Genomic DNA, 24,280 nt, shown 5'->3' on the forward strand with positions numbered 1-24,280 from the left:
ACTTGGAGCAGAAGGTGGATTGTGAAGGTCTTGAATTCCCAGCGGAGTTCTGCATCTTGCATAAATGTTCTTTACCTTTATTCTGAGAGTTGAATTGTGCCTGAGGAGCAGAACTTTTGACCACAGACTCTACCCCAGAGCTCTGGTCTGTGGCACATTGAAGATAGGTCTCAGATCTTGATTTTAATTGGAAATTCTATGGAAAGCCAGCATAAAGAGTCCAGGACAAATATGATGTGCTCATAGCAGCTTGTCGTGCTGAGGAGACATAATCACAGAACCATAGAATACCAGAACTGGAAGGAACCTCAGGAAGTCATCAAGTCCAGTCCTCTGTACTCATGGTAGGACCAAACACATATAGATTGCTCTTAAAAATCTCCAGTGATGGAGATTCTACAGCATTCCCAGGTAATTTATTCCAGTGCTTAACCATCCTTGCACTTAGGAAGTTTTTCCTAGAGTATGTCTAGACTGCATCCCTCTGTTAGCAAAGAGATGCAGATTAAGCAGGTCAGCATTGCAAATGAAGTGGGGATTTAAATATCCCCTGCTTAATTTGCATAAAAATGGCCACCATTTTTGCCTATTCAGCATTTTGTTGGCAAAAAGTGGCAGTCTAGAGGGGGATCTGTCGAGAAAGAAAGCCTTTTTTGACAGATCCTGTAAACCTCCTTGCAGGAGACATAGGGGATCTGCTGAAATAGGCTTTCTTTCTCTACAGATCCCCCTTTAGACTGCCTCTTTATGCCGACAAAATGCTGAGTTGGCAAAAATGGTGGCCATTTTTATGCAAATTAAGCAGGGGATATTTAAATCCCTGCTTCATTTGCAATATCAGCCTATCTAATCTGCATCCCTCTATTGACAGAGGGACGCAGTCTAGACATACCCTTAATGTCCAGCCTAGACCTCCCCCTTACTGCAGTTTAAGCCATCTGCTTCTTGTCCTATTATCAGATGTTAAGGAGAACAATTTTTTCCTTCCTCCTTGTAAAAACCTTTTACAAGCAGCAAGATAGTAGTTGCCATCCCGGTTATATGCAGATGTGTGGCAATGTTCCCTGGAGACCAGCAGTCCAGACCCACATTAGCAGCAGTGGCAAAAGGTCTTTGGAAGGAGGAGGCACCTCACAAACTACCTGAGGAGTAAACCTGCTTCTCCCCATCTGTAGGTATAGATGTGCTCTTTGGTGAGACCCATGCTCATATCACTTACACCACCACAAGACTTCAGGCAGGGGCCCCTAAGGAGGTGGTGCCTAGTGCCTCTTACCCCAGAAACCGCATCCCTCCTGGCAGGTCTCTCCAGGAACTACCCTTGCACCTGCAGAGTCGCTATGGGGTTGCTGAGACATGTTGCTCCGTCCGCTAGCTCTGCCACGCTCTTTCCCACGCGGTAGCCACGGTCCAGCCCTGGGCTGGCCCTTGTGTCTCCACAGCAAGGTCTTTCGAGGAGCGCAGCTGCTGTGGGAAGACGCGAGGACTCCCCCTCCCCCTGCTCACCCAGCCGGGGCGGGGGGAGGGAGAAAATGCCCTGGGCCTGGCGGGGCGCGGAGCAAGGGAGCGCGCGGGCGGGGCAGCGCGAACGCGCTCCGACTGCCAATGAGCCCGGCCACCTCCCGCTGTAGCGAGGCGGCGCGAGGCAGAGGGAGCCCGGGAGCAGCGAAGCGCCAGCTCCATGGTGGGAGGAAGCCCGGCCTGACGTCAGGAAACTTTCTCGCTGGCGGAGCCGGGAGCCGAGGCTGCGGCGGACGCTCGCGGAGCCGCTTCGGGGTGTCTCGCTGGGGCTGCTGCCCGCCGTCCCTTCGCAAGGTACCCGCGCGCCCTCCCACTCCCGGGGGCGGCTGGCGCGGAGGGAGCGGCGCCCGCTCCAGCCAAACTCCCCGGCAAGTCTGCTGGAGTTTGATGCCCCGCGAGGACTTTTCGGCGCTGGCGGCGGCGCCTCCATCCCTGCGCAGCGCTGGCCGGGCGAGACAGCCCGCGGAGCGCGGGTCTCCGCAGGCAGGGCCCGGGGCGCCCGCCAGGAGCAGGCCGGGGGGCGCGGGCTGCTCGTGGGGATGCGGTGGGGGCGAGGGACGGGGCAGGCTGCTGAGCCGCCGCACTGCTGCGGGGGGAGGCGGCGAGCGCGCGGGTCCCACTGTGGCGCGGGGCAGCCTCGGCGTCGCGGGGAAACTTTGGGGTGCGTGAGCGCGAGGTGGCCGGGGGCTGCTTCCCCTCCGCCTGGCTGCGGGGGGCACCCAGCCACGAGCCCTGCAGCCTTCCCACCGCCGCTCGCGGCGCACTTCTTTGCTTCGCGCTGCGGTCGCTGCCGCGCTGTGTCCGGGAGGGGGAAACGCGAGGCCGTCCACTGCGTGGTCACAGAGAAGTTGCACTGAGCCCTGCTTACAGACCGGGGATGGGACAACAACCCGGCTTCGGATTTCCCAGCTGTACTGTGCTCCGGTCACGCATCCCTCACTCCCCCCAAAACACATCTAAAACAGATGTGGCGACCTACGCACTTTCCCACTCGTGGGCGTCCCGGGTGGGTGGGTTAGCAGTGATTGCAAATCACACCGTGTTTTAAGGTGTACTGATTTCCCCTCCCTGCCCCCCCAGAAAGCGAGAGTGAGTGAGGAAGGGATTCGGGAAGGGAGAATTGACATTTGTTGCGCTACATTTAGGAAACAGAAAAAGGATTGATGGAACCTGGCATGAATGTCTGAATCTTAGAATACTGAGTACAATACTTTTTGTGTGGAAGACTTTTCTAATGATACCAAGGAAATAACCCTTTCTTGCATACTCATTTGCATCAATACTGAATTGTATCACTAGATCGAATCACAGTATTTCCCAGTGTGGTTACTTAGAAAGTAAACTGGTGCTGGAATTAATTTTCACTCAGCAAGGCCTTCAGGAGGTGACAGAAAGTCCTCAGTCATTTTTAGTTTGCATATGCTTCTGAAATTTATATCCCCTATAAAATGCAGGAATATGCCCAAATGCAATCTCTCAGGTTTTTTCTAATATTTATTAGAATGACTATATTTGCTTTAAAACTTAAGGTAAATACAGCTTGTTGTTCTTCCCCAACTTTGAAATGTTAGGGACTTTTTCAAGAATTTCAGAACCTACATTTGACTTGAGATATGTTAGGGAAACTTCTTCTGAATTCTAAATAACTAGTTCCAAAACAAACACTTTATAGTCTAGTGAAAAATTTTAAAAGGATAGTAAAGCCATTTTCTCTGTGTTTTCTCCTATAATGTTTTGTTTTTCTTCTCCTGGCTTACCCATAGTGATTATGTTTTGGAAGTGAGCTGACATAACTGCAGACGCTAATGAACACACTGTTTTTCAGAGGAAGATTTTTCTGTCCATAGCCAAACAAAAAAACATGAGTTAATTTTAACCCCATAAAATGGGGCTTGTCAATTGGAAAGGAATGTGAAAACTGATACTAATATTTGAGTATAAATTTCAAGCCCAAAATTGGTGAGGGAGAGGAAAGAGGACAGAAAAATTTCTACAAGTGTTTGAAACTCAGAGGACAGTGATTTTTATGACACTTCTAAAACAATATAATTTCTGTGTCATTGCTTTAATCTCATTAGCATGATTGGCATTAGTCAGCTAATGAACAATAGCAATTCGTTTTGGGTCGTCAATGCAGATTTATTAATAAATGAGAATACTGAGGAGACATAGTATTTATTTTTATACCCAGGCTAATGACAGTCAGTTAAAGGCCAGTAAAGGTTAATTGTAGTCTTGAATACTTTACATAAAAGATATTCAATTACTTTGACTGATCCTTAATATTTAAAAAATAACCCCATAATGCTGATACTCTAACTCATTGCTGCTTTATTTTGAATCATTCAGTTGTCTTAAACTATCACTACATCTTTCATTTAATTGGAAAATAATACTTATAGATGGATTCTAGAATGTAAGCTTCTAAAAAGTCTTCTGTGTATTGAAGTAACTGAGAACATGTTCAGAAGTCTGACTGACTCTGAAAGGATGCCAGTAGTGGGCGGAACTGATGGTCTACATGAGGAGCTGAAATATGCTTTGAATGTACATATATTTATATAGAAATACATATGCTCTCTTCTGAGGATAGTGTAAATGTAAATGACTATCAGCCATCAACACACTTTATAGGAATAACTATGAAAGCAGTGCCCGTAGAAAAGATTATCGTATGATGCTATGTGTCATTTCACCTATTTTTTCCTTCAGGTTAAGCTAAACTACCTTATGATGTCATAATAACACTTGTCAAACAGGCTTACAGATACAATGATATTTCAAAGACAAATTTCTATAATGAATATCACTGATAAAGTAACTTCACCCAGAATATTTTTGTAGGAAGCAATCTACCTGCCAAACTAACTAGTAAATTGGGAAAGTTTATATTTAGCAGTTATTTTGTTGCTTGAGTTTAGCACCAACAATACAGTTTTCCTGTTATAATATTACAAATGATTAAAAAGATAAGGTCTCTACTATTAAGAATTTACAATCTAAACATAGGAAGGGAACAATGAAGAACAGTGTGAGTGGTGATGTTAAGTACAGGATTTGTTAGTTTTGTTTTCTTGGTATGTATCTTTTCTTTTAATGGATTAGTTAACGAAATGCATGAGTTAATTGTTTATAGGCTCTGAAGAATTGTGCTTTTAAAAGGGAGTTGAAGGATGAAAAGGTGGAGATACATCATACCTGAGTCATGGATTAAGGATATGTAACAGGATGAAAGAACTCAATGGGGTAGTTAATTGTCTGAGTTGGACAGACTAACGGGATGCAGGTAGTGCAGGATGTTGGAAATAAAAACAAGGGTCTTAAACTTACTTTGGACAACAATTGGAGGCCTGTCTGTGGATTTGATGAAGGGTTAACTTTTACTGAAGCATCTCAGGTAGTATTAATGAGGGTAAGGCAGATACTGGTAGAAATGATGAGGTCACTGCAGTAATCAACACTCAGACAAGAATTCAGGTGATAACCTGTCTGCCAATTTTGATGTAGTTATTTTAGAATAACTAAATAGAAGGGATAATATTGAATACTGTACAGTTAAAAGCACCGATGTTCTTATCAACCTATGGCAACATCTCTGCACTCTTTCCCAGACTTTACAGTTCTTTTGTGTACAGTTTAAAGTCAATTCATCAACACAGGTTTGCAAAACCCAGTCATCTGTTGTGTAAATCCTTAGAATTTATTTTGAAATATTTATTTTTGAAAATTCTATTTTTTTTCAAACTTCATTACAGTTAAAATACATAATGAAAAATGAGAGGTAACAATCAATATATGTACAGGCAGTCCCCGGGTTACATGGATCCGACTTACATCGGATCCCTACTTACAAACGGGGTGAGGCAACCCCGCACTAGCTGCTTTCCCCCAGCAGACCAGGGAGACACGAAGCTAGGCCCCCCCCCCCCCAGCAGACCAGGGAGACGTGGAATGGCTTTTCTCAGCAGACACCTCAGCTTGAGAATAAAGGACTGAGGGAAGTGAGGTGTGGGAGAATAAAACTGAGCTCTGGAGAAATGTTTGGCTAGAGTTTCCCCTACAATATGTACCAGTTCCGACTTACATACAAATTCAATTTAAGAACAAACCTACAGTCCCTATCTTGTACGTAACCCGGGGACTGCCTGTATAAGAGTGCAAGGTAGTACTGTATATTGTATATGGAAGAAAAAAGTATTTTGAAGCAAACAGTTCTAAATACAGATGTTTCTAAATAGAGAATATCAAAAGAATTGTGTGAAGATATTTGAGAGGTCAAAATATTAATAGCACCAGTGTACTGTTTGATTATAGACCTAGATCTTTTTCCCAAGAGATGATCCATGAATAGCATGTTGAATGAGCATACTGCAAAGAAATAATGAAAACTATGAGATATGCTAATTAAAGAAAACTTGAAAATGAGGTGTGTGTTAAGTACCTCTGTTCTGATCTGGAGGGACAATTTAAGCAGAAAGTAGCTAGTTAATCCTCTGTACCCTTTCAGTTGTTGGTTTCTCTGCTAAAAAAACTTCCAACTAAGGTGCCAATTAGTGAACATTTTCGTGATTTTTGCGATGGATACCAGTCCACTGAGAACTGACCTGATATATAATTCATTTCACAAATGCTACTAAATGCTCAGATGGAAACAATTTCCAGTCACTATAGAACTGAATTTAAATTGTATGCATGACAGAGGTTAAAGGTTGTGTTTATAAACAACTAATCCCCTGAGCGCCAAAAGAGTTCTGAATTGAGCTTTCAGAACAGAAATGATGTAACAATGTATACATTACGCAATAATAAACCTTGCCTTCTTTTCCTTCAATAGTAATCTGATTTTTGAGTGGATAAACACAAGGGAATCAGATTATTATAATACCAGCAGTACTGCTTAAGAACATTCTCTGCATAGCTCCCACCGTAAGTGGTTTACTACTTCCTTTAAAGATTTTAGCATGTTTTCTCCCAACTCAGAAGTTGATCCATACCCAGTAAGTCATGAAGTAAGTCAGTAAGTCATGAAGTTGTTGCCTGAAGATTGCAATCCCATGTGGACTGGAACAGGGCAGACCATAGGTTAAATGAGCTGAGCTGCACTGGATGATAAGTAGTCAAAAGTTGTGTTTATCTTGGAAAAAATACTTTGAATATAAGAATGGCCATACTGAGTCAGATCATACGTCCATCTAGCTAACAGTGGCCAGTACCAGATGCCCCAGAGGGAGGGAACACAATACGTGATCCCTCTCCTGTCTCCCATTTTCCAGACGAACAGAGGCTAGGGACACCATTTCTACCCATATTGGCTAATAGCCATTGATGGACCTAACCTCCATGAATCTATCTAGCTCTTTTTTGAACCATGTAAAGTTCTAGTCTTCACCACATCCTCTGGCAAGCTGTTCCAAAGCTTGACTGTGTGCTGAGTGAAGAAAAACTTCCTTTTATTTGTTTTAAACCTGCTTCCTATTAATTTCATTTGATGACCCCTAGTTCTTATATTTTGGGAAGAAGCAAATAACTTTTTCTTATTAATTTTTTCCACACCAGTCATGGTTTTATAGACCTCTGTCATATCCGTCCTTGGTCTCCTCTTTTCTAAGCTGGAAAGTCCAAGTCTTTTTAATCTCGCTTCATATGGGACCTGTTCCAAACCCCTAATCATTTTTGTTGCCCTTTTCTGAACCTTTTCCAATACCAATATATCTTTTTTTGAGATCAGGTGACCACATCTGCACGCAGTATTCAAGATATGGGCGTACCATGGTTTTATATAGAGGTAATAAGATATTCTCTCTCTTATTCTCTATCCCTTTTTAAATGATTCCCAAGACTCTATTTACTTTTTTGACCCTGAGTGGATGTTTTCAGAAAACTATCTCCAATGACTCCAAGATCTCTCTCTTGAGTAGTTGTAGCTGAATTAGTCCCCATCGTATTGAACGTATAGCTGGGATTATTTTTCCAATGTGCATTACTTTACATTTATTTACATTAAATTTCATTTGCCATTTTTCTTAAATTTAAACTCTTTGATTTTCATGGAATGTTCTCAGTCCCTACGCTTATCTCCTGTTGACAACAATGAAATACTTCAACAGATTTTAATTCTATAAAGGAAAAATGTTATAGGGAGAACACTTTAAAAAAAAAAGAGTGGATGAAAGTTTTGCATTTCCTGAAGTTCTTTAAAGTGCATGGAACTGAGGTTCCATGTTTGTCTCTTTCTGTATCAAATCTTTTCAGTTTTTTTGTAAGTACAAATGATGCTTTCCCAACAGTTAGTCTTATATGGTCAGCCTGGGTTCTGAGACTCAAACTGGGTTCTTTTATCTCATACCTACCTCATCAAGGTTCAATTACATCTGTGCATTCCCACTGTCTTCAAATTATCATCACAGTGACACCTGTGCAACCCCATTGCCTTCAATGAGTTTGCACAGGTAGAACTGACTGAAACTTCGTAAACAGTTCTGTTAATGGTGACAAATGGAGAGAGAATCCACAGCTAATTCAGTATTAGCTCTGTTCTTTCCACAAGCCTAACAGGAGTAGCATAGAGTAAACATTTATTTTTAGTAACTAAGGTCTGCAACTATAACTCTAAATAAACACAAAGAGACCATAGCTATGTCTATACTCACAGCATCTTGTGCGAGAAATATGCAAATGAGGCTAAGCGTGAAATATCGCCGAGCCTCATTTGCATACCTAATGAGCCGCCATTTTTGCAGAAGAGGCTCTTGCGCCAGAAAGAGCTGTCTACACTGCCCCTTCTTGCGCAAGAAAAACCCTCTTGCGCAATGCCACTAACAGCCGCGAGTGTAGACATAGCCCATGTGTTTAATAGGAAAGTGCAGATTTTACATAGTCATTTTTTAGAGTAGCAATATAGTTTTATGACTCTTATAAAACTGTTTAGGCAAAAAGAGTGAAGTCACAAATTTCAAGAGTACTTTTTAATAGCTCAAAGGACTAGTATTTTTACTTACAATAGTACTTATTCTTTCAGCTTTTTAAAATATACTCAAATTTAATGCAAGTTCTTAATATGCCAAACATATTTCCAGTATACCACTATTGATTTAAGTGTAATTGTTGCTTCTAAGTAACAGGAGAAACTTCTACTTTTCCCATACTGTGCCTATATGCATGAATTTAGTCTCCTGGGCTGTCAATTCAGTACTATTCAAGAACACTTAAAATCGCATGAAAATTTAAGAAAATGCACTCATATTCCTCTGTGGTACATTATTTTTACATAAGGTTAAATAGCTCAGAGTGAACAGTGGGATTCTTAATAACATTCTCCAGCCTCTCAAATTAGCATTTTAGTTGAAGGAGGCTGGGCTTAAAGGAGCAAAAATTAATACCAGTCTTTGGTCAGTTAGTGAAGATGAGTAGCATTATATGAATATCACTTACGAAAAACCGAGATTGCCTATTCCTTATATTTTTTTAAATGAATACCTCAGCATGGCCTTAATTAGTCATGATTTCTTTTGCAAATGTGTTTCACATTTGGCCAGCATGACCATTGGACTTTTTGTGCTGACAAAACACAAGCAATCATGTCTTACATTGCTTTGAAAGTTACAATAAATGCTACATCTTTAGAGAGTACTTCCTGCTTTTACATTATTTTAAATCATTTTTCCAAACTAAACACTCTCTTGTGCTATTGCTATTTTAGTAGAAATCTGCACTGAAATAAATGTGCAACATTTTTTTTTAAATGTAAAATTATTCTTGCTGTAAGGCACCCTAGAAATGGCTTCTGTTTAAAAGATGTAATTCCTGAAATCATATGGCAGTCTTCTGTGCACTCTATGTGCATGACAAACGTGTAAGAATTCATAAACAAAGCATTTGTGTGTCCTCAGTGCCATCTTTTTAACATTTGTTAAACCTAGCCCTTCATGTACCATACTACATTGTTACATTATGTCTCTTGCACTTGCCCTGGGTAGAATTGTCAGCCATAACAGTTGAAAAATCAGATCCCCAAAATCATGAAACTGGCTTAAAAATTGTGATTAAAAGCAACTAATAAATCTTCAAATGTTTTTAGCAGCCTTTTGGTCTTTGAACCTTTAAGGTACCCTCAATTCCAGCTTTCAAGCTTTTTCTTTGTAGCCCTCAGAGGCTAATACTTTTTTTTTTTTTTTTTTTTTTTTAGAAGGGATGGAGAGTCTCAAGTAAGCATAATATTCCAGGGTCTGGAACTCTAAGAACAGTAAATATTGTGAGATTAGCAGTAATAATTATAAGGTATGGTATTACTGTGGGTGAGCTTTCAGATTTATTTGTAATCCAAAGGTATTGTTAAAGTATTCCACTTTCATCTGTATTTAAATTCTGATTTGAGGTGTAGGCTGATTGTAGGATAGTTGTAACTAAAAGGCAATATACCTGTTGAATGGAGTGCTGAAATCAATCCAGATTCAGTGCTTGATAGGATGGTTTTCAAAAATTGTCTATATACCTTCTTTTTCTTCCACCTTGCGAGGTGGAGTGTGCATAGAACTTTGGCCCTTTAGCTGCAATTTACATTCCAGTGGTCAGTCTAAGCAGCAGGTAAGTGTCCTATTCATTGGCAATTTTATGAGTATTATAAAGACTCTTTGTATTGCAAATCATATCCATTTTAAAATAATTCTAAAATCATATTGAAGCAGGAGGTAAAGTCCATATGTTTTTCTGCAGTACTGAATGACTAATCAAGTCAACATATGGGAGTAGGGAGATATCTCACTAACATAAAAGGTAGTTTGAGAGACTGAAACCCCAGAGCTGTGCCCCTTAATCTATTTCAGATGTGCAGGCTTTAGAGGTGAGTGTGCTGTGGCTTTGTAAACAAAAAGAACTTTAGCGTCTGATTTTAGTCATGATCTCTCTTGAAGGGAGCAGTCTACAAATTGCAATGCTGATTTTGTATGCTGTACTGCATCATTAATATCCAATTTATCATGTAGAGCAAATAAATTTAGGATGGGGGAAAGACATTTCTTCAGCAAATTTTGCAGCTGGACCTGATACTAATGCTCTTATCTCTCTGTACCATACAGTAATTGCAGTTAATTGGTTGCTGGATAACTGCTTCTGCCATGTGTTGTGCTGTGAAAATGCAATATATCACAATATCAGAGTGCATCATTTTAATGTTTTAAGAGAGAATTTCAAGATCAGTCCTCCAAATGGGTGAAACATTGCATGTAAAATTCCAGTACACATGCATTCCCCACATTTTTGTAGTTGAATTGCTTGTTACTACAGGTTGAATCTTTCTAATCTGGCACCTTTGGAACCAGACCAGTGCTGAACCACAGATTTTGCCAAGCCATTAGCAAATGGTTCAGCAGCATTGTCAACACTTCCACTGCTTGCTGGGCTCTTAGAAGACCTTTAGGGGTAAATTAGGGATAAAACTCTGCATAGAACATTGAGAGCCAGGACTGGTGGCTGTAAACAAACTTTATGGGACTGTGGGAAACTTGGCCACACTCATAAGTGGACATCCGGCTAACTAAAAATCATGCTGGACCATGGATGTTTCTGGACTATAGACTTCCGGACTAGAGAGATTCAACCTGTACTATTATTCAAGTATTAATTAATTGGATATTATTTATTTGGGTGATTTATACATTAACTTAAAAGAATTGTGTTTTCTGCTGGTAAAAGGAAATTGAAGATTGGCTGGGGATAACTATTCCCTCTGATATTTTTTTTGAGACACATTACCTGCATAACAAATTTAATGTGGGAGGGATTGGGCCAAGGGGTTCTGAGTGTGGGATGGGACTCTGGGGCAGCGGGTTGAGGTGCAAGGGTAGGAGGGCTCTGGGGTGGGGCTGGGGATGAGGGGCTCAGGGCTAGGACAGAGGATTGGAGTGTGAGGGCTCTGGCTGGGGATGCAGGCTATAGTGTGGGGCTGGACAGAGGGATTTAGGGTGAAGGAAGGTGTTCTGAGGCTATTGTGAGGAGAGAGGAGTTCCCCTTAGCTCTCTTTCCTTGCAGCAGCACCTGTGCTGGGAGGAAAAGGCACCTTTCTCCGGTGTGACAGCTCCAGGGCTGAGACCACAGGTTCCAGTTGGAGCTGGGGGAAGGTTGACCTGTAGCAGATCCTGGCATCATGGCAGAGTCTGGGCCACCCTAGCTATGGAAGGACTCTGAGGCTTGGGGAAGAGGCGTTGGGTTCAGACTGTTTCTCCCCTTGCTATAGTGGGTCCCTGGGTGGGGACCTTGAGCTCCTGCATGGCGCTAAATAGGCAGCTGCGTGGCTGCATAGCTTAAAGGGAATTTAGGTGGAGATGTGGAACTCAACACTTATTAGGAAGTGAGCAGAATGCTCATTCTTTTTTTCACAAAGTCACTTAGAAATGTTGGAGCCACCATTAAAGTATAACCTGCTCACCTTCTAATATAACCCCTCTGTAATTTCTCAGTTTCTTAATCCTGCCAGACTTTCCTTGCTTAGCTATGGGGGCTCGCATAAGTGCTGTCCCACTTGTAATGGTGACTCCAGGACAAAAGCTGTTCCCCAAATCTTGGAAACTGTAATTGGTCACAAAAGGGCATATTTCAGAAACCAACCTGGCTTAGAAAACAGACTTGGGAACTTTCCAAGCCTAAAGAGAAGCACCAGTGAAGTTAGAGAGGCAAATGAGAAACTCCATGAGGAACAATGGGGCAAACTAGACTATTTGTCTTCAAGCCTTACTGATGATACAGAAGAATAAAACTCTGTATTTTTGTGGAGAACTGTGGGAAAAATACCGGTACAAAGATTAGCGACGAAGACCTGTATCGTGATGGAGATTTGAACTGCAGTTGAAATTGCATTCATGACTTGCTCAGTAGCACCTAGCTATTAAAGGATATACACTTTGTCTAACAGCCAATGCTACCACAGGTTCCAGCCCTGCACTACCACGGGCTGCCAGGGGCTGGCCCTAGCCCTGGCCGGGCTGCCAGGGGCTTGGGCTCCCATCCCAGCCCCACGGCAGCTTGCAGGCTCTGTCCCCACTTCCACTAGCTGTCTGAGGCTCTGTCCCTGGCCCTGCACTGCCACAGGATGTTGCTGGCCCAGTCCTATGCTGCTGGGAGCTGTCCCAACCCAGTCCCAATCCTGCAGGCTGTCGGAGACTGCCACCAGCATCTGCCCAGTCCTGCTGCTTCAACCCAGCCCCTCCTGGATTGCCTTCCTGCCTCTAGGCTACTGGGGTTCTCTGATCCAAGAACATCTGTGGTCCTGTCAGACCACGGATGTTGCGGGACCAGAGAATTCTGGTTTTGGGAGGTGCAACCTGTAGTGTTATGAGCTTTCGTGGGCAAAACCTACTTCTTTCAGCTCATCTGAAGAAGGGAGTTTTTGCTCATGAAAGCGCGTGACACCAAATATATTTTTGTTAATCTCTAAGGTTACGTCTACACTACAGCGCTAATTCGAACTAACTTAGTTCGAATTAGTTAATTTGAACTAAGCTAATTCGAACTAAACCGTCTAGAACTAAAAATTAGTTTGAATTAGCGTTTTGCTAATTCGAACTAGCGCGTCCACACTGATTGGACACAGGGGGGCATTTAAGGGCGGCTGAAACCGGTTCTGGCAGGACATCAGGTCAGTAGTTGCTTTGTGTGGCTGCTGTCTGAGGCTATCTGAGGCTCGAGCTTAAAGGGACCCCCGCCGGACAGCCGGTTCTCAGCTTTTCCTGCTTCCTTGCCAACCTCACCGAGGGACAGCAAAGCGTTGGTCTCTGTGCCCATCTGTGTTGGTGCTTCCCTTCGGGGGGGCCGCCGCAGGTGGCAACATGGAGCCAGAGCTCGCCCTGCACCTTCTGGTGCACTTTCTGGACTTGCTGCTGCAAGCCTGCCACCAATGGCTCAAGGGTGCCTGGCACCTCCTGGTGCACGTCAGCCCCCTGCCTCTCCGCCTGGCCGCCCTGGGGGCCGTGGAGGAGCCGCGGCGGCGCCCCGGCACCAGCGTGCCCCGCCGCATCTGGCGTCTGGACACCAGCACCGACTGGTGGGACCGCATCGTCCTGGAGTGCTAGGAGGACCGACAGTGGACCCAGAACTTCAGGATGAGGAGGGACACCTTCCTGGAGCTCTGCGAGTGGCTCGCCCCTGCCCTGCGCAGAAGGGACACTCGGATGAGGCCCGCCATCCCCCTCCAGAAGCGGGTGGCCATCGCCCTCTGGAAGCTCTCCACGCCGGACAGCTACCGATCCGTCGGGAACCAGTTCGGCATGGGGAGATCCACCGTCGGAGCAATGCTCATGCAGGTATAGCACTCGTCGGCCACCGAGCCGGGGGCGAGGGAGGCTGCGAGGAGGGGATGGGCCGCCCCAAGGACAAAGGGGGGGGGCGGGAGGAGGCGAAAGCGCCCCGCACCGGAGGGGTCGGTCTGTCCCGGCCGTACTACACGCCGCTAGGAGGGTTGCTTCTGGGAGTGGGGCACGGGGCACTGCCAGGGCACGAATGCTCCCAGCCACCCGGGCGCCCCACTGATTGGCGCTTTGCTGTGTCTCTCTCTGCAGGTGGTCAGGGCCATCAACCGGGTGCTGCTCCACAGGGTGGTCCGCCTCGCCGACCCGGACGCCGTCATCCGGGGATTCGGCGCCCTCGGCTTCCCCATGGGGGGGCAATCGACGGGACGCACATCCCCATCCATGCCCCGGAACACCAGGCGTACCGTTATGTGAACCGCAAGGGGTACTTCTCCGTGATCCTGCAGGCCGTGTGTGACCACCGGGGCCAGTTCACGGACAATAATGTGGGCTGGTCCGGCAAAGCACATGACGCCCGGGTGTACCGCAACTACTCCGTGTGCCAGCGGCTGCAGGACGGGACCTTCTTCCCCGACCGCCACATCAGGGTCGGGGACGTGGACATGCCCGTGTGCCTGGTGGGGGATGCCGCCTACCCACTGCAGCCGTGGCTGATGAAGCCCTGCATGGGGCACCTCAATCCCTCCCGCCAGGCCTTCAATGCCAGGCTGACCAGGGCCCGCAATGTGGTGTTGGGGGCCTTTGGGCGACTGAAAGCCCGCTTTCGATGCCTCCTCACCCGTCTGGACCTGGCCGAGCACAGCATCCCTCCTGTGGTGGCAGCGTGTTGTGTGCTCCACAATTTGTGTGAGCGAAAGGGGGAGGCTTTCCTGCCAGCCTGGATGGCTGAGGCTGACCGCATGGCTGGACACTACGGTCAGCGCCGCACCGCCGCCATCCGGGAAGCCCAACGGGGTGCCGTCCGGATCCGGGAAGCCCTGTGGGAGAGCTTCCAGGTGGAGGAGGAGGACTGACCTCTCCCTTGCATGCCCCACTGGGGCCTCCTTCCACCCTACCCCCCTTCCCCTCCCTACCTACTGTAAAATAAAGACATCCGTTTTTCAAACAAAAACATCTGTTTACTTCACATAACTGGGGTGGGGGAAGGGAGGAATGAGGGTGGGAGAGGGGAGGGGGAAACCTGGGACGAGGGAGCTGGAAGGGGAGGGAAGGGAGGAAGGGAAAGGAAAGCTCAGGGGTGGGAGTCTGGCTGCCTCTCCCGTCTCGCCACACTGAGGGTCCGGGGGCGTCGGTGGGGAATGGTTGTGGAGGGGGGGGCAGGAGGGACGGCGGGTGTGGAGGAAGCAAGAGCGGGAGCAGGAGGGGGAGCAGGAGGAGCAGGGGGAGCAGCAGGGGGAGCAGAAGGAGCAGGGGGAGCAGCAGGGAGAGCAGAAGCAGGAGCAGGAGGAATTGGGAAGCGGTCGAGCAGGCTCTGGAGGTGGCCTCGCAGGGCACGGCCCTGCTCCTCCAGGGCCTCCAAACTCCTCCGGCTCAGCCTCAGGTCCTCCTGGACCTAGTGGTCCTGGGTGTGGAGCTGGTGATCCAGGAACCGGAGGTGCCGCCTCTGGTACTCCTCCTCATTCCTGGCTCTCCTGCTTGCCCGGGCACGGGCAGCTGCTGCAGGCGGTGTGGTGCGCCCTGCAGGCCCAGGTGCTGCGGCTGTGGTGCAACAAGACCAGCGGTCAATTACCCCAGGGGCCCAGGTGTGTGAAACCCAGCTCCCCTCTGCAAGGCCAGGGCCCCTGCAGGATCCCCAGCTGCTGCTCTGTGGTGGGCAAGGCCCAGGCGCACAGTCCCGGGGCTCCCTCTCGCCCCAGCCCCCCGTACACATAAGGGGAGCATGATGGTACTCACAGGTGGACGCCTCCCCGGCCTCGGATGACACAGGCGAGCGGCTCTGTGGGGTGCCTCGGGGGTCCCAGGTCCTGGGCAGGCTGCCGGCAGGCTCCTGGCTCTCGGAGCCCTCCTGCTCCTCCTCCATCTCCTGGAGCGGTCCCTCTGCCCCGGGGTCTATCACGTCCCGGGGGGCGGTCCAGGGCGTGGAAGTGGCGGCACGCCTCCGGGTCGGCCCCTGGCAGGCAGGCCCAGGAGTAGGACTGCCGCAGGTCTTTGACCTTGCAGCGCACCTGCTCCCGGCTGCGCTGGTGGCCCCTGGCGGCCAGGCTGGCAGCCATGCGGCCGTAGACAGCCGCGTTCCTGTGGCTAGTGCGGAGATTGTGGACATTGGAGGCTTCCCCCCAAACCTCGATGAGGTTCACGATCTCCGCACTTGACCAAGCGGGTGCCCGCCTCTTGCGTCCCCGGGCAGGCTTCTGGGAGCCGCCAGGCTGGTCCTGGGGAGCAGTGGAGGGCTGGGTGTCCTCGGGTGGCTGGCTCATGTTGTGGCAGGTTCAGGGTCTGCTGGCTGGGTGCTGGCAGCCTTGCAACTGGCACAAACTGTGTAGCCAGACCGTGGCCCTTTAAGGGCTCTGGAGCCGGGAGGGGGGCAGACAAGTTTGCCTGGTGTTGGCCAGAGTGGCCACCAGGGCAAGCTGGGAAGGGCTAGCCTCCCACCAGTTCGAATTAAGGGTCTACACAGCCCTTAATTCGAACTAGCTAGTTCGAACTAGGCTTAATCCTCGTAAAATGAGGTTTACCTAGTTCGAACTAAGCACTCCGTTAGTTCGAATTAAGTTCGAACTAACGGAGCGCTAGTGTAGCGCCTATGAAAGTTAGTTCGAACTAACATCCGTTACTTCGAACTAACTTTGTAGTGTAGACATACCCTACGGTGCCAAAGGATTACTCATTGTTTTTGTAATTGTTTTGGTTTAACTTTGGCTTTTACTTGTCAAAATTACACCGTGAGATGCAGAAAACTCAGAGAGCTGATGTCATTGGATGATTAGGTTATGCAAGTAAAGAAATTTGAACTTAGAAACAGTGTTGCACAGCATCTTCGGAAAACATATTGGATAATGAGTCACTTTGACCCTATCCCTTCATTATTCAGAACCCCCCTTTGGCCAATAAAATCTCAAATGCTATCACATTTCATTAGCTTTAAGACAGTTACGTGTACAGAGCAAGATAACATGTACCAGCTGCTACCCAAAGTACTGTATAGCTAGCTTCTTTAAAGTATTACAGGTAGGAATATAAATCCCATTTAATTAGTTAATCAGTTAAATGTTTGGTTAACCTAATGTTAGCCAACTAAGTGGGATCCTGGGTGGGAGGACTGCTCCAGCTTGGCAGAAGCATCCGCAGACCAGGGTGCTCCTGCTCCCAGCCCTGTGTGAGGTTCGCTGGTGGCTGCCAGCCCCAGCCACCAGCTGTGTGGGTCAAGTTGCTGGCAGATGACTATGCATGGGGGTAGAGCAGCCCTCAACCCACAGCTGGCTGCAGATGGGGGGCTGCCCCTGGGGAACTGGTTAACCGGTACCTGGTAAGCATTACCCTGTAAGGGTGATGCTTATTAACTGGTTGCTCATTCACATCCCTAATTACAAGAAGCACAGTTGAACCTCTGATGAAAAAATGTTTAGGGAGATTCCTTGTTCTGTACCCAAAGTTACAGATATTCAGTTGTAGGCGACATATGAGTTAAGCATTAACTGTGCTTCATGAAGTAATGATATGTCCCTGTAATGGCCAGATATAGTCATGCAGAGCCACAAAAGACAGAGAGTAAAAAAGCTGATATTATTGGAGGGAACATAAATTCCATAACTAGTAACCTGTTTAAAAAATACCTAATGAACATGTATAAATGGATTTGAACATTAACAAAACTGCAAAATTCTCCTAGAGTTTGTCTAGAATGGTCTGAAGAGAACAGTTAGCTTCTTTCATACTGATGTTCAGAAAAAGGAGGTTTCTCTGTTTTCTTCCTTTGTGACTCATCCTGGATCACAAAGCAGCTTGCCAATTGTCTAGCATGCCTAGGGAGTGGATATTGGCTAGCTATGTGAGGTTCTGTCCAGAGAAGACAGAGATAAAGGGAAAGCAACAAGGAGAAGTTAGCATTTTCTCATGCCCTTATTTGCTAACTGGAGGTCACCAAATGAAATTAATAGGTAGCAGGTTTAAAACAAAAGGACATTTTTCTTCACTCAGCACACATTCAATCTGTGGAACTCCTTGCCAGAGGATGTGGTGAAGGCTAGAACTTTAACAGGGTTCAAAAAAGAGATAGATAGATTCATGGAGGTTAGGTCCATTGACAGCTATTAGCCAGGATGGATAGGAATGGTATCCCTAGCTTCTATTTCTCTGGAGGTGGGTGACAGGGAAGGGATCACATGAGGATTACTGTTGGGATCCTCTCTCTGGGGCATCTGGTATTGGCCACTGTCAGCAGACAGGATACTGGTCTAGATGGACCTGTGTTCTGACCCACCATGGCCGTTATGTTCTTACGTTGAGTACGGATGCTGGGAAAGGTTGGCTGTAGCCGCTTGCCAGAGGGAAGGTTGGGAAAGGTAGTCTCTGCTATTATACATGTGTGGACAGTGTCTAGTACAACAGGGCCTAGTCTCTGAAAAGGGGTCACTTATATAAAATATACAAAAGTCTGCCAAAAGCCCCAGCCTCCAGAGAACCCCAGTGCCTGCCTCAGAGCTTCCCAGTGCCAGACCCCACCCCTTAGAGCCCTGTAGGGCTGTGTATACCACCCACCAGCTTCTCCCTGGGACCAACCCAGACTGGGAATACTGTGCAACCAATATGCTGGACTAGCCTGGAGAGGAGGGGGATCCCACTTGCCGGCTTTTCCCCGGCCAGTTCTGGCCAGGGGAGGGGGCCTCACACCCTGCCCACTGGAGTCTCCCTGGGACTAGCCCAGGGCAGGGATGGGGGCCGTGCAGCCAGAATTGCCCTGGGGCTGGCCCAGGGTGGGAAGGATTGCATATCCCACCTGCCAGCCTCTCCCCAAGGCTGGCCGGAGGTGTGGGGGCACGTGCATCCCACCCGCCAGCTTCTCCCTAATGCGGGGGGAAGAAGGCGGAACAGGAGCACACACCCCACCCACTGGCCTCTCCCTGTAGCTGGCTCAGGGGTCAATACGCCCAGCGGTGGTAGGCGCCTCTTGGTGGCTGGCAGCTGCTCCTTGGGGCAAGCTGAGGTGGCGGGGTCCTTGTTGTCAGCCAGTGACTGCTCACTGGGGTGCATGCTGTTCCTGTGGTCATTTGTGAGTATAACTGTCCACTGTGCTTGCTGCCTCTGTGGTCATGCGTGAGTATAACAGTCCCTGCTATCACACACCTCCCTTTTCGTTTGATATGAAACAGTTGCATTCTGCACACATCCCGTTATCCTGGCACAACCAAACACTGACCTTGCTTATTGAATTATGATAAAGAGGAAGCTGCGTACCAAATTTGGTGGTACTAGATCTTACCATTTAGGAGGAGTTCTTGAGCAAACAGACTGATAGATGGCTAGACAGACAAATGTATATTTCTAAAATATGTACCTGTAGTCTGTAGTAAGACACATAGTAAGATTTGTTCTTTCACTTTCAGCCCACATTAATTGTTCAACTAGTTTAATTTTCTGCCACCACATATCAGGCTGCATTGCCGCACATACTTAAGCATCTAAGCTGATTTAAGATTAACATAATTTAAACCTTCCTCTTATTACCATAGTCTTAATCCTGTGTACAAGGATGTACTGTTCCTCATAATTCAATCCATTCCTACACATCACATTCCACTTAATTGGGACACACTTACATAGGATATCTTCCAGTGAACTGAATTAAATCCAGTGATAATAGCAATGATGGCTGCTTAACAAGGATGACAATTCTGTTTAATTAAGATACTTGCAGTTGATTAAGTGATTCTTAAATAGGGATAAATAGTATTTATGTGCTCTGGGTGATGTTGCTTTGTCTTCTTTTAAAAGGTCTTTGCCAGTGCTTTCTTAAAGTACTGTACACTGTCAGAAACTTCGTTATAGTATTTCTCTTGTTCAGTGTTATTCATAGTGGGCCACTCCAGTGTGTTTATCTAAAGGCAGGCACTGGGATTCACTGGGGCTCCGGTTCGCCGTTTACAGCCAAGGAGAGTCGCAGGAAGTGGTGGCCAGTGAGAGCTGCAAGGCTCTGTGGCTATGGAGCCTTAGGATAAACAAACTGGAGTGCCGGCTAGTAGCTTTCTCAAAATGGGTTTGGGACAGCAGGACTGATTTTAGTGAAGTAAAACACACATACACACAAAACCATGAGAACCTCTCAGATCTCAAATGACTTGACTTTTCTTAAGGACCATGATCCTGTCAGTATCCATATAGAGGGCGGACTGCACCTTTGAGGAGTGGGAGGGGGCAGAGGAGCTCACATGAAGTTCAGGCCTTGCAAAAGAGGTACTCTCTAGAGCAAGTAGGAAGTAGAGTTGCCAATTTTCTGAGTGCAGAAAACAGAACACCCTTGCCTCTGCTTATTCCATTCCCCTCATTCCATTGCTTGCTTCCCTTCTCCCCCCCCCCCCGTTCATTCTTATTGGGTGGGTGCAGGGAGTTGGAGTAACAAGAGGGTGAGGTCTCTAGCAAGGGATGCTGATGATGGGGTAGAGCCTGGAAAAGAGAAGTTTGGGGTGTGAGAAGGAGCTCTGGGTTGGGAGTGAAGCTGTGGGAGTATGTCTACACTACCCTCCTAGTTCGAACTAGGAGGGTAATGTAGGCATACCGCACTTGCAAATGAAGCCCGGGATTTGAATTTCCCGGGCTTCATTTGCATAAGCGGGGAGCCGCCATTTTTAAAACCCCGCTGGTTCGAACCCCGTGCAGCGCGGCTACACGGGGCACGAACTAGGTAGTTCGAACTAGGCTTCCTAGTTCGAACTACCGTTACTCCTCGTGGAATGAGGAGTAACGGTAGTTCGAACTAGGAAGCCTAGTTCGAACTACCTAGTTTGTGCCCCGTGTAGCCGCGCTGCACGGGGTTCGAACCAGCGGGGTTTTAAAAATGGCGGCTCCCCGCTTATGCAAATGAAGCCCGGGAAATTCAAATCCCGGGCTTCATTTGCAAGTGCGGTTTGCCTACATTACCCCGCTAGTTCGAACTAGTGGGGTAGTGTAGACATACCCTGGGATTTGCAGTGTGAAGAGGCTTAAAGCAGGGGCCAAGGGTTTTAAGGTGTGGGATCTGGGAGAGGAAGGCTAGATACAGGAGAGGACTGAGGTCTGAGGTACGGGGTCATACTGTGTGAACGGGTGAGGGCTCAGAGGTGAGGCTGGGAATAAGGAGATTGGGATGCAAGTGTGGGCTCCAGGCTGCAGCCAAAGGGTTTGGAATACAGGATGGGACTCAGGACTGGGGCAGGATGTGGGGGTGCAAGGGAGGTGTAGGCAATGTTTACCTCAGATGATTCCCAGAAACGATCTGGGTTCTCCTGCAGCCCCTAGATAGAGGTGCAGCCAGGCAGCTCTGTGCTCTCTGCCTCCAGCCACAAATGTCACCTCTAGTTGCAGATGCTGTTCTGGCAACTGCCATTGGTCTCAATTCCTGGCCAGTGGGAACCACGCAGCAGGTGCTCTGGGTAGTGCCACAGGAATTTGCTGGCTGTTTTTGAGAGCTGCATGGATCCAGGATATGCAAGGAGCCTGTGTTAGCCTCTCTGCACCACTGACTGAACTTTTAACAGCTGTCAAGAGCCGCTAGGGTCTCTTTTTGACTGGGTGTACTGGTTGAAAACCGAATGCCTGATAACCTTTGTGGAAGCCAGGGAGTAGAGGAATCAAGTAATATCTGTATGATTCTGAACAATGTGTTAATGGAGGGAACTGACTGAGGGGGGCTGGTGGCCATGAGGGGCTGGCGGCATAGGCGGCCTGGCTAGGAGTGCGGATGGTGTGTTGTATTTGTTTGGATTAACCAATAAACCCCGGTTTATCATTTAAATGGCTATATGCTAGCATCCCTAGCAGAGACCTGCACCTCTCTGCTTACCTTCAAAAAGGATTTGGGTCCCCTTTAAGGCAGAGGCTCCTGTCCAATTTCTAGAGCAGAAAGAAAACCCTGAATTAGTTTAAACTCAGATTATTTATCCCAAAGTCCTTTCCTTGTGTGCTCTGTCTCTGGAGAATCCAGTTTGAACTAGTATATGTGAGCTTCTCTAGGCAGTGATACCTTTCTGCATGTGTTACAACCCAAGTGAATTTACCCAGTCATCCCCCACTGTTCATAGTTCCTGCAGCGCTGTGTTCGCTCCCATGTGGAACTATATATAGTAAACTCTCAGAGTTATGAACCTCTTGGGGAGAGAGGTTGTTCATAACTCTAAACAAAACTTTATGGTTGTTTTTTTCAAGTTAACGCTGAACATTGACTTAATATAGTTTTGAAATTTTACTATGTAGAAAATAAATACTGATTTTAATCATCTTAATGTAAATGAAATTAGCACAGTTTCCTTACCTTGACAAACCAAACCTTTTTTTAACCTTTATTTTTCAGTAAATAACATTTAACACAGAACTGTACTGTATTTCCCTTTTTTTTGTCTCTGATGTTGCCTGATTGTGTACTCCCAGTTCTAAATGAGGTGTGTTTGTAACTCTGATGTTCTGTTGTACGTAACTGCCCTCAGTGATATATAAACTTAATACAATATCAATAGCCTACAGATATTGCAGGAAATTGTCATATCTTTCACTCTATCTTCTGTATTGGCTGGGTGAGCATGTGTATTGTTAACTCGTTAGTGACATAATTTGTGTGGGTGGGATGTATGGATAAGCGGACCTAAAAACAATGTAATTTTTTAAATAACTACATTAGTTCTGTGTCAGAGGGGTAGCTGTGTTAGTCTGGATCTGCAAAAGTGACAAGGAGTCCTGTGACACCTTATAGACTAACATACATTAGTTCTATAATATACATTAGTTCTGTAACATTGCATGCAATATATATCTGCTCTGCCAGCTCTGTGTTCACTGTGGAGGACAACATTGCTGTTAACAGCTGCCAGGCTGTTTCCAGCCTGATACATAAGTTGTCATACTGATTTAATTTTGTTAACTGTTACCCAGGATGCCACAGTAGCATGGAGCAGTATGGCTGTGTGGGGTAATATATAGCATTAATCAGTGGGTGCTAGAGGAGGGTCCCATGTGCTGCGGGTAGGGGGCTGTTCTACCTCTGAGGGGGCTGCCATAGGTGGGGGGATATTCCAGCCCAGCTGGAGCAGCCCTTGTCCACGGTGAGCCTGGCCCAGATGCCCTGTGGACGGGTGCTCTAGCCCAGCCGTGTTGGGCATGGTGGCCGCTCCAGCCCAGCTGTGCTAGAGGCCGTCTCACCGCCCTTGTCCCTGCTCATTCCATTTAATTGGTTAACTAGTTAAACATAACTTTTAACCAGTTAACCAATTAAATGGAATTTTACATCCCTACTTGCAATGGAAGTTTTATCAGTGTTTTCAGGGGAGAGTAGAATCAAACTTATGTGTAAGCTGTTGCTTTATCCTTTCTTTACCCATGCTATTTGATACTCCAAATGGCACACTTACTTTAAGAGTTGATAAATTAAATACTGGATCTTAAGAAACAGAAATCTTGTTCTGACTAAACTATATGCAGTTTGCTAAGCATTGTCTCTATGTACTTCTTGGGATGTAAATTTGTGTTAGGATATGTATTTTTTTTCTCTCATTGAACTCTACCCACAGATATTTTTTAAATATTGCTCTCCTCAAAGTGGAGAATGTACATGATGTTCTACTGTACTTGTAATTTTCATGGACTACATCCTGTATCTTCTTGTCCACACTTTCTGATAACAGGATTACTGTTTTTAAATAATAATAATAATAAAAAAAAGTTTTTATGCTTGCCTCCTTTCATGTCTCTGCCTATGAGAGCAATTTTGTTGAAAGCAGGGCAGTCACCAATTCCCTTCTAACTTCTGAAATGTTTAATGTATTGCAATTCATGCAGTGCTCATTTATGTTCCTATAATATCCATTGTTTGGAGTGGATTTCCTTTTTCATTGCTATAAGTAAAAAGGATGTAAATTTCTCAAGGTCAGCATAGGTTAGACTGAATGACCCTTGTGGTACCTTCAAATCCAATGATTCTATAATAGAGAGCTGAAGTAGCATTTTACTTGTATTAGGGATGTTAGCTATCAGTTAATTGAAAAGTAGAGTAACTGCATTAATTCCTCTTGGTTACTCGAATATTCTGCAGTCCCTGGGGGCAGGGCCAGCGACTAGTGTGCTCTGGCCCCATTCTCAGGGAGCCCCCTGCCATCCCGCACTGCTGCCTCTGTATCAGAGGCAGCAGTGCAGGGTGCCAGGTAAGAGCTGGTCCCCCAGGTGAGACAGTTTAAAAAACAGCTCCCCATGCAGATCATCTGCCTGTCACCCCTCACTGCTGCCTCTGTATCAGACAGAAACCCCTGTCCAGCTGGTCTGGAAGCAGCACATGTCCGTAG

General features: G+C 46.6%; 1 protein-coding gene across 11 annotated transcripts in view; it reads left to right on the forward strand.

Annotated features, from left to right (window-relative positions):
- The first annotated feature begins 1,424 nt into the window (after nucleotides 1–1,424).
- GULP1 (GULP PTB domain containing engulfment adaptor 1) overlaps nucleotides 1,425–24,280 on the forward strand; it is a 369,257-nt gene continuing 346,401 nt past the window's right edge. For 6 of the 11 annotated variants that reach the window (XM_075933780.1, XM_075933782.1, XM_075933781.1 and 3 more), the window contains exon 1: nucleotides 1,429–1,815. The gene's annotated coding sequence lies outside the window, so the exon portion shown is untranslated. Of the gene's footprint in view, nucleotides 1,816–24,280 lie in introns of all 11 variants that reach the window. The other 5 variants (XM_075933776.1, XM_075933777.1, XM_075933787.1 and 2 more) reach the window with 4 other exon arrangements.

This window comes from Pelodiscus sinensis, chromosome 7, assembly GCF_049634645.1.
Source record: "Pelodiscus sinensis isolate JC-2024 chromosome 7, ASM4963464v1, whole genome shotgun sequence".
In the NCBI taxonomy this organism is placed as follows: domain Eukaryota; kingdom Metazoa; phylum Chordata; order Testudines; family Trionychidae; genus Pelodiscus; species Pelodiscus sinensis.